Here is a 13,307-nt window from a genome sequence, read left to right on the forward strand (position 1 = left end):
CTCGACCTGTATCATGTTTACAAACGATTCTGCGGTGAAATTAAGCGAACAAACGCGCAATGTCTTACGCACGTGAGCTGGAACCGGCATGTTTAGAGCGCGATTGGTTTAGCTCCACGAGTCGGTGGGCGGGGCTACAGAAGCAGGCGTACATATTTATCTGTTGAGGCGGCGTTTCTGCATTCTATGACGTCAATGGTCGACATATTCTGAGATTGAGCGTTTTCTGGGCCTGGTGTCAATAAATGCTTTTCTTTGACTAACAAGGAAGTTTTCAGCTCTGAAACTTACAGGATATTCTTATATCACAATGATGTTTTATATATCAAAGGCTCAAGGGAAAGTTGATTTCTCAATTCATCACCCCTTTAAAAGAAATGCATTTAAATTTTGCGCTATAGAGTTGCACAATATAATAACACGAATGTAATGTTTATCTAAAGTTATTTTTACTTATTGTTATGCTTGAATTTGATCATTGAATTTCAGCAGCAAAGTCATTGTTTAATAAATGAGATTTAATACATAAAGTATGTAACATTTAATTGCAAGTTTGCGTAAACTCTGTTTGCATTTTACTGTTTTTATTGATTTTGAGGTATACTGAATCTGTTTATATACAAGTGAGATGAACAAATGCCTGCTCACATTTAGTCTAGATCTACTGTAAGCTTTATGTTTACACAGCTCACACAACGCCTCTGCATGTTCTCCTGATTTCTCTCAATATTGGGACAGAAGAGCTGTTAGTCAATACACGTGAAAACAATGTAACTTGCTTTACTTATCTGAAAAAAGTAACCTAGATATTTTGTTGTAAATTTAAAAGTAATGCGTTACTTTACTAGTTACTTGAAAAAAGTAATCTGATTACATAACTCACGTTACTTGTAATGCTTTACCCTCAACACTGCTCACTGATATGTTTGATAGAGATAGATGTAACACAGAAATATTGAAGACTGTTTTAAATACTTATTTTATTTTATAGTTATTTTAAATGGTAATATTTCATTTTACTACAACATGTTACTGTATTTTTAATTAAATAAATGCAACCTTGGTGAGTGTAATGGTTTCTTTTCAGAAACATAAAAAATTGTAATCCCAATTTCAAACTTTTTAACGCTAGTGTATTTATAATGTATAATATATTTGTAAAAATATAAATGCACTCTTTTCAACACCATTTTTTCCATCAATAACCAAAATCGAGACAGGATTGTGGACGGTAAAGGATAAATCCATTTTGCCTTAAAAATAGATCATATGGCATCATATTAAACACAAAGTTTTGCATACTTTGGATTTGGATGTGCCTTGTTGGCTTTAGCCTCTGCATACTGGCTGAGAAGGAAGTGTTTTCTAGATTCTGGACAGACTTTAATTCCTAATTGGCTGCTGATGTGCTGAAGGGACTTAAAGGTTGACAGCTGTACTGCATTGTTTGCTTTTCGTTTGGCTAGCTGGATGAGAAAGTGAGCAGGCAGACAGCAGTTTGTGATGCCCAGCAGGCATCTTGTCTGATTGTCTGCCTCCCCGTTCTTTGTTTTTTTCTGGTACGTAAACAATAAATCTGCTGCTGTCCTCTTCATGACAAGAATTTCACTGTGTATTTTAAAGCAGATTTTAAAATAATGCCTAAACCTGACAAGTCTGTATAAACAGATATTTGAAGCCTATCGCATGATAATTTGTTAGATATTTGTTTCTATGTGATCATTTGTAGGACATTAGTATGCCCCTGCAAGTTGATTTAGTGACTTTGCATTATTGAAACCCTGATAGTGCCAGGGAATTAACTCAGAATCATTTTGAGTCCGTACACATGGTCAAGACGGGGAGGTGTGCAACCTTATCCTTCGCATGAATAAATAATCTTCTCCTGTACAGCCTTATCGCTGCTCAGTATGTCAATGCTCTGGAGAAAACACAGAGTGGAAATATCCCCTCTCTCTTTAGAGGTCTGGAAAGGAATCCAATGCTGTTTTTCCACTATGGGTTAAAACCTTTGTGTCTGAGGTTCATCTCAGATGGACATTGTTTTCCATACTAGACGTTTTCAAGCCAATAGATCTGTACACCCACACACGGCTAATTGAAGTCAGCCTGTAATGTGAACACGACACAAAGTGTGGGCTTTATGCATATTACTGAAATTAGAAATGTTTATAAATATGAACACTCAAAACTTTTGACTTTTGGTTGTATCATGATGTTCTAAACAGTTTTAGACAGAACATTTATAAATATATACAACCCCAAATCAGAAAAAGTTGGGACAGTATGGAAAACGCAAAAAAAAAAAAAAAGAAGTGATTTCTAAATTTACTTTGACTTGTATTTCATTGCAGACAATATGAACACAAAATATTTCATGTTTTGTCTGGTCAACTTCATGTCATTTGTAAATATGCATCCTTTCCTGTCATTCAGACCTGCAACACATTTCAAAAAAAGTTGGGACAGGAGCAATTTAGGGCTAGTAATGAGGTAAAATGGTTAAATAATGATGTGATTTGAAACAGGTGATGTCAACCGTGATTGTAATTCTGATTTGGTACAAAAGCAGCATCCAAGAAAGGTCTAATCCTTTAGGAGCAAAGATGGGCCGAGGATCGCCAGTTTGCCAACAAATACGTGAGAAAATTATTGAAATGTTTAAAAACAATGTTCCTCAAAGAAAGATAGGAAGAGATTTGTATATTTTACATTCAACCGTGCATAACATAATTAAAAGATTCAAGGAATCTGGAGGAATTTCAGTGTGTAAAGTACAAGGGCGCAAGCCTAAGCTGAACAACCGTGATCTCCGATCCCTCAGGAGGCACTGCATCAAGAATCGTCATTCATCTATAAGCGATATCACCACATGGGCTCAGGACTACTTTGGCAAACCTTTGTCAAGTACCACAATACGTAGTTACATCCACAAATGCCAGTTAAAACTGTACTGTGCCAAAAGGAAGCCCTATGTTAACAGTGTCCAGAAGCGCCGTCGACTTCTCTGGGCTCGGAGGCATCTGGGATGGACCATCACACAGTGGAAACGTGTACTGTGGTCAGATGAATCAGTATTTCAGGTATTTTTTGGGAGGAATGGACGCCGTGTGCTCCGGACCAAAGAAGAAAAGGATCATCCAGACTGTTACCAGCAACAAGTCCAAAAGCCAGGGTCTGTCATGGTATGGGGTTGTGTCAGTGCCCTTGGCAAAGGTAACTTGCACTTCTGTGAAGGCACCATTAATGCTGAAAAGTACATAGAGATTTTGGAGCATAATATGCTGCCTTCAAGAAGACATCTTTTCCAGGGACGTCCATGAATATTTCAACAAGACAATGCAAAACCACATTCTGCACACATTACAAAGTCCTGGCTGCGGAGGAAGAGGGTACGGGTACTTGACTGGCCTGCCTGCAGTCCCGACCTGTCTCCAATAGAGAATGTGTGGCGCATTTTGAAGCGCAAAATGCGACAACGAAGACCCTGTACTGTTGCCCACCTTAAGACTTGTTTGCAGGAATAATGGGACAAAAATACACCTGAAACACTTCATCACTTGGTGTCTTCAGTCCCTAAACGTCTTTTAAGTGTTGTGAAAAGGAATGGCAACATTACAAAGTGGTAAATGCTTTACTGTACCAACTTTTTTAAATGTGTTGCAGGTCTGAATGACAGTTAAGGATGCATATTTACAAATGACATGAAGTTGACCAGACAAAACATGAAATATTTTTTGTTCATATTGTCTGAAATGAAATACAAGTCAAAGTACATTTAGAAATCGTTTCTTTTTTTTCTTCTTCTTTTTTTTTGCGTTTTCCATACTGTCACAACTTTTTCTGATTTGGGGTTGTACACTAAAATATGTCTTTGATTATTAAAAAAATAAAAGGTTTTAGAATGTAGATAATAAGAGTAGTATCTCATTACCAGCTCTGGTTTAATTGTCCTGAAGAGATTTAACAGAGAAAGGAGATGTCTTATAACAAGGGCATCTGCTAGCATCTTACCTGCAGGGTAATACCTGGGATCTACTCATTATAAAGCTTTGGAGGTGAAGATGCTCATTAAAGGAAATTCACAGCCACCAAAACTCCCTCTGTAAGTGGAGTACCGTAGCATTTGGCCTGTAATGAGTAAAGTTGTGATGAAGAGCTTACTGTAATTAGGAAGCATCTGCTCAGGTGTGAGACCATTGTGTGGCTGTCTGCCCTCCTAATGCCACTACTGTACTCAGAGACTGAAGTCCCAGTGGGAGAACAACAAAAGGTTCAGAATCAGATCTCTCCAAGCTGTTGATGTTAGTATAGGCTTTTTGGCATTTTGGATACCTGACCTTAGAGATACCTGAGATAAAGCCAAGTTCTTTTCTTGTGTCGAGATCTTTAAGCAGTTTTTGAAAACATTTATACTATTTTGAACATCAATTTTGATTTGACTCTAAATCTGTGTGCGTGCGCGCGTTTGTGTGTGGGGATAAAATGTCTCCATGAGGATGGCAATACCAGAAATCTTTTAGGTTGTGGGGACATGAGGAAATCGTACTAAATTATGTTTTTGAAAATGTAAATGAATAATGGATTGGTTTAGGGGTAGGGGAGAGAATATTCAATTATAAAAATCATAATGTCTAAGTCCCCATTAAACATGTGTAGGCCTTTGATAAACAAAATCCAAATATTTGTATATAATAATTATTCGATTTTTATTTTGTTCTTTATTATACTGATCTCCAGCACTTCACTCTGTTGTCATTTTGTTTTATATTAAAATTTTCGCCTAACAAAACAGCATGCATGTTAGTTATACCACAATGATAAACTGCTTCACGGCATATTTAAAACATTAATAGTAATTAAAGCATCACAGAGGTAGAATGAGGAGCTAAAAATCAAGGCAACAAGCATCAGACCAACTGAAAAAATTAGTAAAGATATTTGGAGACAATTTTAGGCAAAATACCTAAAAAAGATTACTTTTGACCAATAGGTGGCGATGACACCAAGTTGATCTGGTGTGGGGTCAGTGTTGGGTGAAAATTACATGCATAAAGTTTGGTGTCAATATGTCAAATCTTTCCACAGATACAGCCTCAGATGCAGTTAGGCATCATGCCATCAAATTCATTGATTCGGTATATGAAAACGGTTTCGTCTATCGACACGAAATCCTTAATTTTTTGCTGGCATGGTCTGAAGACGATCTGACTCGAATTTGCTGAAAATTGGTCAAACGGTCTGAGGAGTTTGAAAAAGGAGGCTTTCAAAGTAAATCAAAATGACAGACAGAAATTTTGCTGACTATGGCAAAATTGGTATCTATCTTCTCGGCATAACCCAATTAATATATTAAGACCAGTTTTATTACAATGGGCAAATTAATCAAAATCTATTAGCATTTTTTGAAATTTCATTATCCCCACAAGGTAGCTCTGTCTCATCCTTTTGAGTACCTTCAGGGCATGGTGCAAGTGACACTTACTGAGTTTTGTAACAATACACAGTGTATTCGTAAAATGTAGCATTTTATGACAATTCAAAATGGCCGACACCCAAAATGGCTGACATGAGAAAATTGGGTATTGTTCGATACTGAACCGAATCTAAACATCTGGTAAAACTCAAAGCAAAAATAGCCATTTTTTTCATATCTTTTGACCTCAAGGTGGCACAGTGCTGAAACTGTGCAGATAGCCTCAGGTCATAGTTGTCATCAGAGCCGTTGTCATAACACACACCAAGGCTGTGTCCGAAATAGCCCCCTATACCCTTAAATAGGGCACTATTTGAGGGGACAGGCTTTTGTAGTGGTGTCCGAAACCTAGTGGACATTAATGAGTGCACTCATTCAATCCCATAATGCACCGCAATAACATAACTGATGAACACTCAACAGCTAGAGAATACCCATAATGCACTGTGAGGGTCGTGCTGAATGAATTCCTGCATCTTCTCACCAGAAGATGGCGCCCGCAGCTGATTTATCCATCCATCCATTTTCCAAGCCGTTGGTCCAATGTGGCTACAGCGTAATATAATAAATTCCTTTTTAATTGATTATGAAATTGTTTAAATAAGGTTTATACTTGCTAGGTTCCATGACCCAGTTCAAGATAAATCTTTTCATTACTACTGGAGTTGCCAGTTTGCCAAGTTTTTAATGATTATTAAACAGCAAGCACAAACAATGCAAAAGCGGCAGCCCTTCCAGCACACTCAGGGTCTGAATTTACTCACTCATTAACATTTCAAACAAGTTTGGTCTGAATACGGTTAAGTGTTTCAGTGATATAGCCTCACGTCCACTTTGCCATCCACTTTGAAAACAGTTTGACTAAACTTGAAATCCATGTTTTTATGTCTGCATGGTGAGGATGATCTGATTCAAATACATGAAAATTGGACACAGGCTACAGTATAAGAAGGTTTTTTTAGAAAATTCAAAATGGCATAAACATTTTCATGACGGGAAATTACATCATAGGGTGCAATCGAATCGTATTGAGCCAAGGAATCAGAGATGAAAATTGTTTCTGGCCCTCATGTTTATACTAAGTTTATTAGAATAATTAGAATTTAGTTTGGCCACAAAAAAAATTGTGGATTTTGTACATAATAGAAAAGCTATATTCAAGTCATTAGCTATAGGCCTATAACTTGTAAAGAGTAGCTTGGATATTTTTCTGACATAGCTGAATAAGGAAAAATGTGCACACAGCACTTTTTCCGCCTTGCTCCGTCCCAAACATCCGCATTTGAATAAAACCAATTTTTACTGTACAATGAATATTTCAGTTTCTAACACACAGCGTTAAAAGAAAATCTGCATGGAAAGCTGATGGTCTCATAGCAATTTATTTCTGTAGTACCAGCTTTCCCCTGCACCCCCCCCCTCCCCACTTACAACCCAAAGATTGGATCTGTGTGAATTGAATTGAGTTGGTCCGCTGAAATATGATGCATTACATCGCCTGTCTGCTCTACTGTTGCCACGGCAACGGGCGTCACATTGGCTGGCCCAACTGCACACATGTTCTGAAGTAATGAGCAGTTGGCAAGATGCCAGGGCAACATCCAACCAACCCCAGTCCGGGTTGTTTCTTTTTCCAGCGTTTCCAGTTCATAATTCACAGATTCGCTCTGCATATTTTACCATGAAAGCGTGCTCGCATTAGGATCCAGTGATTCACTCTCTAGCTACCTTTTTGTCTGTATTAATTAGTCACCTCGTGCCGCCCCATGGCTCACTTTAGGATCAGTCAGTAGGGGAACATAGCTGACTTGATTATAATCCTGACAGTATTTTGGATCCTAATCAGTTTAGACCTTTTTTTAATTATGTCATCGTTTACTCCTGTATGACTTTCTTCCGTCTGTGGAATACAAAAGAACATATTTTAAAAAATGTCAATAAAAGTGGGGTCCAATGCAATGTGGTTGTAAATATTTTGTGAACTATTTTATTTTGTTCCTCAGAAGAAAATAAGTCATGCTGGCATGGAGCTGCCCCTTTAAGTCCTCATATATGTTAACATCTAAAATGTAAAAAAAAAAAATAATAAAAAAATGTTTACTGTGGCAGCTTGACGATTGAATCGAACTGATTCCAAATGAATAGTTAACTGTAGAGCTTTTTGGCTCCTTCTGGAATCCCAGCAATGTTAATGCTAATCGAGTCAATTAGCATGTCAAGAGTTTTCTGTGCTCCTCCTCCTTACATGCCGAACAGTGTTTCTCATGGAAGCCTGCCCTGTGGTGAAGAGTCTTTTGTTATACTAAATAAAAACACATGGATGGTATTCAGGTCCTGGGGCTGCGAGGACACCCATTTGCTACCTGACACCCTGCTGCACTGTTATTTAATAAAAGATTAATAGGAGAACAGCCAAGCACATTATCGGACATGCATACATTTTTAAAGTTTGAAGATGGGGTAATCTGTTGTCCTGCAGAACAAAAATAACCTCAGACAAATGATTGTATTTTATCTACAGAAACTTGTAAAAGAGATCGTAAACCTACACTGTATCTTTACAGACAAAACAACTATACAATTTATAAAGTTTACTGTACTATATACAGTGGAAAAATTAGCATTATATGTATTTTTACTGCAAAATACTGTAAAGTTTAGGATCTTTGCAAGTAAAAAAACTATGAATTGCTAAATAATTGACCACCAAAAACAGGAAAAGGACATTCCCAGATGTCATTGCATGACACATATCATTAGATTTTGTATGCATAATTTTTTTTTTCTTCTCTATGTTTCTTGTGTATTGACCCTGTGCAACGTCTATATATTATTATGGACTTGTGGACTTCATTATGTGGATTTCTATTTCAACACCTGTATTATTATGGTAGTTATCATTACATTTTAAGGTAAAAAGCAGATTTGATTAAAGTAGTTTGGTGTAATAACATTTCATCACTCAGTGGGATTAATGGTTGTAAGTTTTAAAATACACCGGCATCAATATTATTTCGTAATACCTTAAACATTGTCACCTTATTTTTTACAGTGAATTTCTGGCAAACACAGCTGCCTTTTTTTTTTTTACCGTAAATTAAACATGGTTTCTTTATTTTGTTTTTTAAAAACAGTGTAGTGCTGCTACTCACTCATTTTCTTCCTGGTTGTTATTTGTTTTCACAGTCAAATGGATTGTCATTTTCTTTCTGTCTGTAAATCAGGCCCATGCGTGAAGTGGCAAGATAAAGATTGTCTTTGCTGTTAAAGTGGCCAGGTCTCTTTCATGTGTGGTCGGAAATGAAAGAAGACATAGTATTTTCTGCCGGATAGTTATGAGAGTATGATAGATGGCTGTGGAAGATGAGTGGTCTGCTCATTAGAGCTGGCATGAGGGCTGCAGACCACTATCTGAAGAGCCACTCAAGAGAGAGAGAGCGTGAGAGGCATCATTAGGGCCCCCAATGAGCTCCACTCATCTCTCCAGTCATTGGCTTTGTATATTTCTTATTTGTCAGTTCTCCCCAGTTCTTAAAATGCATCTAAAATATTAGATCTAGTAAGAATCAAACAGATGGTCAGCAAAAAGTTGTTAAAGTCAGGTAAGCAGATTTGTTTCAAATAGTATGCGGTTTATTTCAGTACAATATTGTATTATATTTAACTAATGCTTGGCTACATGCAGTTGTCAGAAACATTCCGGATTGTTGTTCTTGCAGTTCATTTTGTCAATTTTCCTGCTATAAAAGCTAGTTTAGACCAGCATGAATTGTAAAGCTGTTCCAGGCTGGTTTGGAGCTGGACTGATCAGAGGAAGTGTTGCTGCATGGTTAAAGGAATACTTCACCCAAAAATTTTAATTCTGCCATCATTTATTCACCCTCAAGTTCTTCCAAACCTGTATGAATTATGAATGTAGGTAACCAAACAAACCAAACAGTTGATGGACCCCATTGACATCAACTGTTTAGTTCCCCATATTCTTCAAAATGGAAAATCTTCTTTTGTGTTCAGCAGAAGAAAGAAATTCATACAAGTTTGGAACAACTAAATGATGACAGAATTTTCCTTTTTGGGCGAACTATCCCTTTAAACTAGTTTAAGGCCCTCTTTGGGATGCCAGCAACCCTAACACAAATGCTGTTGTACAAAACCTCTTTTATTTTGAAATTTTGTCACGTCACAGGAACATAGGTATTACAATTTCCTGTTATGGAGAAATGGGGTGAATAGCCAGGGCCCTCCCTTTCTGTTGAGTTGTGTTTCATTTACTTAATTATGATTGCATTACATTTTTCAGGTTGTAAAATACCCAATTGTTTGTTGTTCATTCATTATCGACTACTGGTTGCTGCTATAGGGGATAAAAACTATTTATGAGAAGCGGAGGGGGGTTTACAGGGCTATAAGTTTTCTATTTACTGCAGTGAATATGGTTATGGTACAAATTCAATTCAAAACCCTATTTTGTGTTATTACCAGCCTTCACTGTTCATTACCCCTACCCACAGAAACACCCCACTGTGAGATGGAACAATGTAGGCCACAAGGGTGTCCACCTATGTTATGGATATTATTTGACCCAAGCCAGATCAGATTAGCAAAGCTACAATAGCAAATACTATTGTAAATCTTTACGCATGGAAATTGTTTCCATTAAAGACGTTTTCTTGAATCTTGAATTGTATTATATGCTCCAGGGTTCTAGGATTTAGTGACATCTTTGAAGCATGCATGACATTTACGTTTAAAATTCATTTCTGTACTTTTTTCCCCATTGAAAAGCACAGTGTGAGCCGCCTAGGAGATTTCACAAGTCTAAACTGAAACGCATGCCTTGCAGATGAAACACATTACACAGATAGGTGTGAATTATTGAGATGAGGGTGGGATGGGCACATGCAAATGAGTCTAATTTGGACCGGAGCAAAGTTTTTGAATGGAGCTGTAGCAGCTCTAGGTGAAAATGCCTCCATCTAAAATATATACTGCATGCATACATGAATGACAATAAGATGGCTTTTCTGAGCATCATTTGCATCTTTATATTGCTTTTACGTGACTGGAGTGGGACTAAAACAAGAGTCAAGCTGTGAAATAAATGTGTAAATGTTAAAGCACGGAGCTCCATAAATATGTTTTGCCGTTAATCAAATTTGTCAGGTTTAAAATGTTTAATTTGAACATACAATATTTAATATGTTGCTATATGAGATACCTCTTATAGAACACCTTAAAAGTATTCTGTAAGTTAACTGTTTTGTATTATTAATAGTACAGAATACCATGATATTAAAATCTGATACCATCACTCATTTTATTGAACGGATAGATTTTAACAAAGATAATCAATATAATCAACAAATATTTGTTGATTATATATTTTGTGCTATTTTATGCAGTCATCACCTGCCTTTTTTAATACAATACTATATAATATCATAACTTAATAGTAATGTAAATTGTAATAATATTTTTGCCATATTACTGTTTTACAGTATTCATGATCATATAAATGCAGCCATGGTGAGCATAAGAGACTGTTTTCAAAAACATTTAAAAAAAATTAGCTGACCCCAAACTTTTGAACATTATATTATTATATTATATTATACTGTATTATCTTATATTAATTTATATTATATTCAAAAGAAAGTGCTGACTGTTTCCATAAACTAGCACAACAGAGCAAAAATGGCCTTTACTCTCAAGGGTTAGTTGATGAGGCAGTAGTGTATTAACATTATAAATGACAGAGTGCATGGCTGTGTGAAAATGATAAATGCCTTGCAGAATAGTGGTCTGATAGATAAATCGAGCCTGGAAGCACGGTGGTGCAGGCTGATCTGCGAATGACCGGACAGGTAATTGGTTGGATCCAGAGTGTAATTCAGCTCCGACAAATCCCTTTCACAGCTGGCACCCTGTCTGAGAGAGTGACTCTAGGGGGATGGGTGAGAGACAGATAGAGATTGAATATAATGATGGGGTAGTAGAGGAATTGGGCGAGAGCAAATGAAAAATGGCGCCCTTGTTGGTGAGATTCTTGGTACATCTGGGGAGCAGTGAATAATGAGGATTAGGGGGACAGAGGTAAAGACGAAAGAAGGGGACAGCTAACCAAAAGAAAAGCAAATACTGCAAAGTTTGTCTGCACAATCACATCTGCGTGAGTAAGTTATGCGAATTTTGCCAACCCACAAGTTTTGATGATTTGAAATGTGTATATTTAGACCATTTTGAAATGTATCACTAGCGTAACAAAGCTCACTATTAAGTGAGTTTGGAAAGCGAGTCTCTGAAAACCAAAGCCAGGCATGTATTTGTCATGCAAAGCTGTTCCCCTCCTCCTGCCCTGTCTGCCTGAGCACAATGCATCTGCCCGCGTTCCCAGGCTCCACTTGCTCTCATCGGTCTGGGAAGGGGGGAGAGCAGCCCACTGGCCTGACCAAACTGACCCTTGTCCTACTGCAGCTAACTCACTCACAAGCAGCTGGCCCCGGACCTCCGCTGATCATCAATATTCATGACTCATACAAAATTCATCCTCAATACCACAGACGCCGAGGCCTGCGCTGTCCCGAGCACTATGCGCGGTTACTTTCTCATTTTATTTTAGTACATTTGTGACTGAACAGACTTGTTAAAGCAGAAATATGTCTTACATAATATTTGGAATGACTATGAAAGGATATTCTTAATTTAAGAAGATAGCCTATGTCTATATTAAAAAAAGTTACAAAAGGCTCATTATTCTGTGATTTCATACAAACTGTTGTTGACATAGTTTAGCAACAACATCATGCATTCAAAATATCTTTGCATCATACCTCTGAACTCAACGGAATGTGGCTTTACCTGCTCATGCATTTTTAGTATCCGATTTTTGTGTCAGTTAAAATGTTAGGTAAATGATGGGGCCTAAATCTGACAATATTGATCAAGTTTATACATTTAAACCAGGCTGTTATCTGGTTGAAACAGTTTCAATCGGTAGCTACTTCTGTGTGTTTCCTGCCTAGTGAGGCAGAATGAGTGCCTTCAAAAGGACAGCGTAGCCGAGCCGGTTTCAACTGTGTGCCACTGCTTTGTCTTCAAAGTGAAAACGCAGGCAAATTCCAGACTAAAAGCTGGTCTGTATCTATATTGTTGTAGATTTATTTAGGTTTTTCCCAGTCTGCACTTGGTTGGCATTTTTGTCTTGTGATGAAAGAGTAGTGTATTTCACGATGGTGAAGGTATTCACTGTCAACAAACATCTGAGGAATGTGTGACATTAGGAAATCGATCACATTGTCAAATCATTGCTGTAACCTAGTGTATATTATTTTATTTTGCTTGCATATCAAATGATTTTTGACCCTGTTGTCATACACATGTTGTTTATATTGTTTTCTTAAACTCTGACTGTATACTTGTCACTCAGTGTCCCATCTGTTTGGATTAGGTATTCCTTGAAGACATTTTCTATGTCTATTATGAATTCTGTTATTGTTTTCCTTAATAATGGTCTTGTTATAACCAAGTTACTCATACATTTCCCTCAATATTTGACTTTATATCACGTTGGACATTAGTGAAATAGCAACGCCAAGGTGACGAGTCCTGGTTAACCATCAGCTCTCTGGCTGTGTTTCAAAACCTAGCTAGCTGCCTACCTAGACAGCATTTTTGGCCATTAAATTCAGCTCAACTTATGCGTCACTCTTCACGATGCCTAGTAATTCCCTACGATGTCCAAAAATACTGCATGTGCTCTTGGGTTGTAAAAATGCCGTATAGGTAGGCAACTCGGTAAGTTTTGAAACACGGCCTGAATGTGGCCACCATT

The 13,307-nt window shown here is 37.3% G+C and overlaps 2 protein-coding genes across 3 annotated transcripts in view; both read left to right on the forward strand.

The window, feature by feature from the left end:
• The window catches only part of dus1l (dihydrouridine synthase 1-like), a 658,813-nt gene that overhangs the window by 145,263 nt on the left and 500,243 nt on the right, over positions 1–13,307 (forward strand). The gene's annotated exons all lie outside the window — the stretch shown is intronic.
• Positions 1–13,307, forward strand: part of LOC307135206 (trinucleotide repeat-containing gene 6A protein-like) — an 87,566-nt gene that overhangs the window by 30,227 nt on the left and 44,032 nt on the right. The gene's annotated exons all lie outside the window — the stretch shown is intronic.

The sequence above is a fragment of the Gobio gobio genome (assembly GCF_949357685.1).
Source record: "Gobio gobio genome assembly, chromosome: 1".
Classification (NCBI taxonomy): domain Eukaryota; kingdom Metazoa; phylum Chordata; class Actinopteri; order Cypriniformes; family Gobionidae; genus Gobio; species Gobio gobio.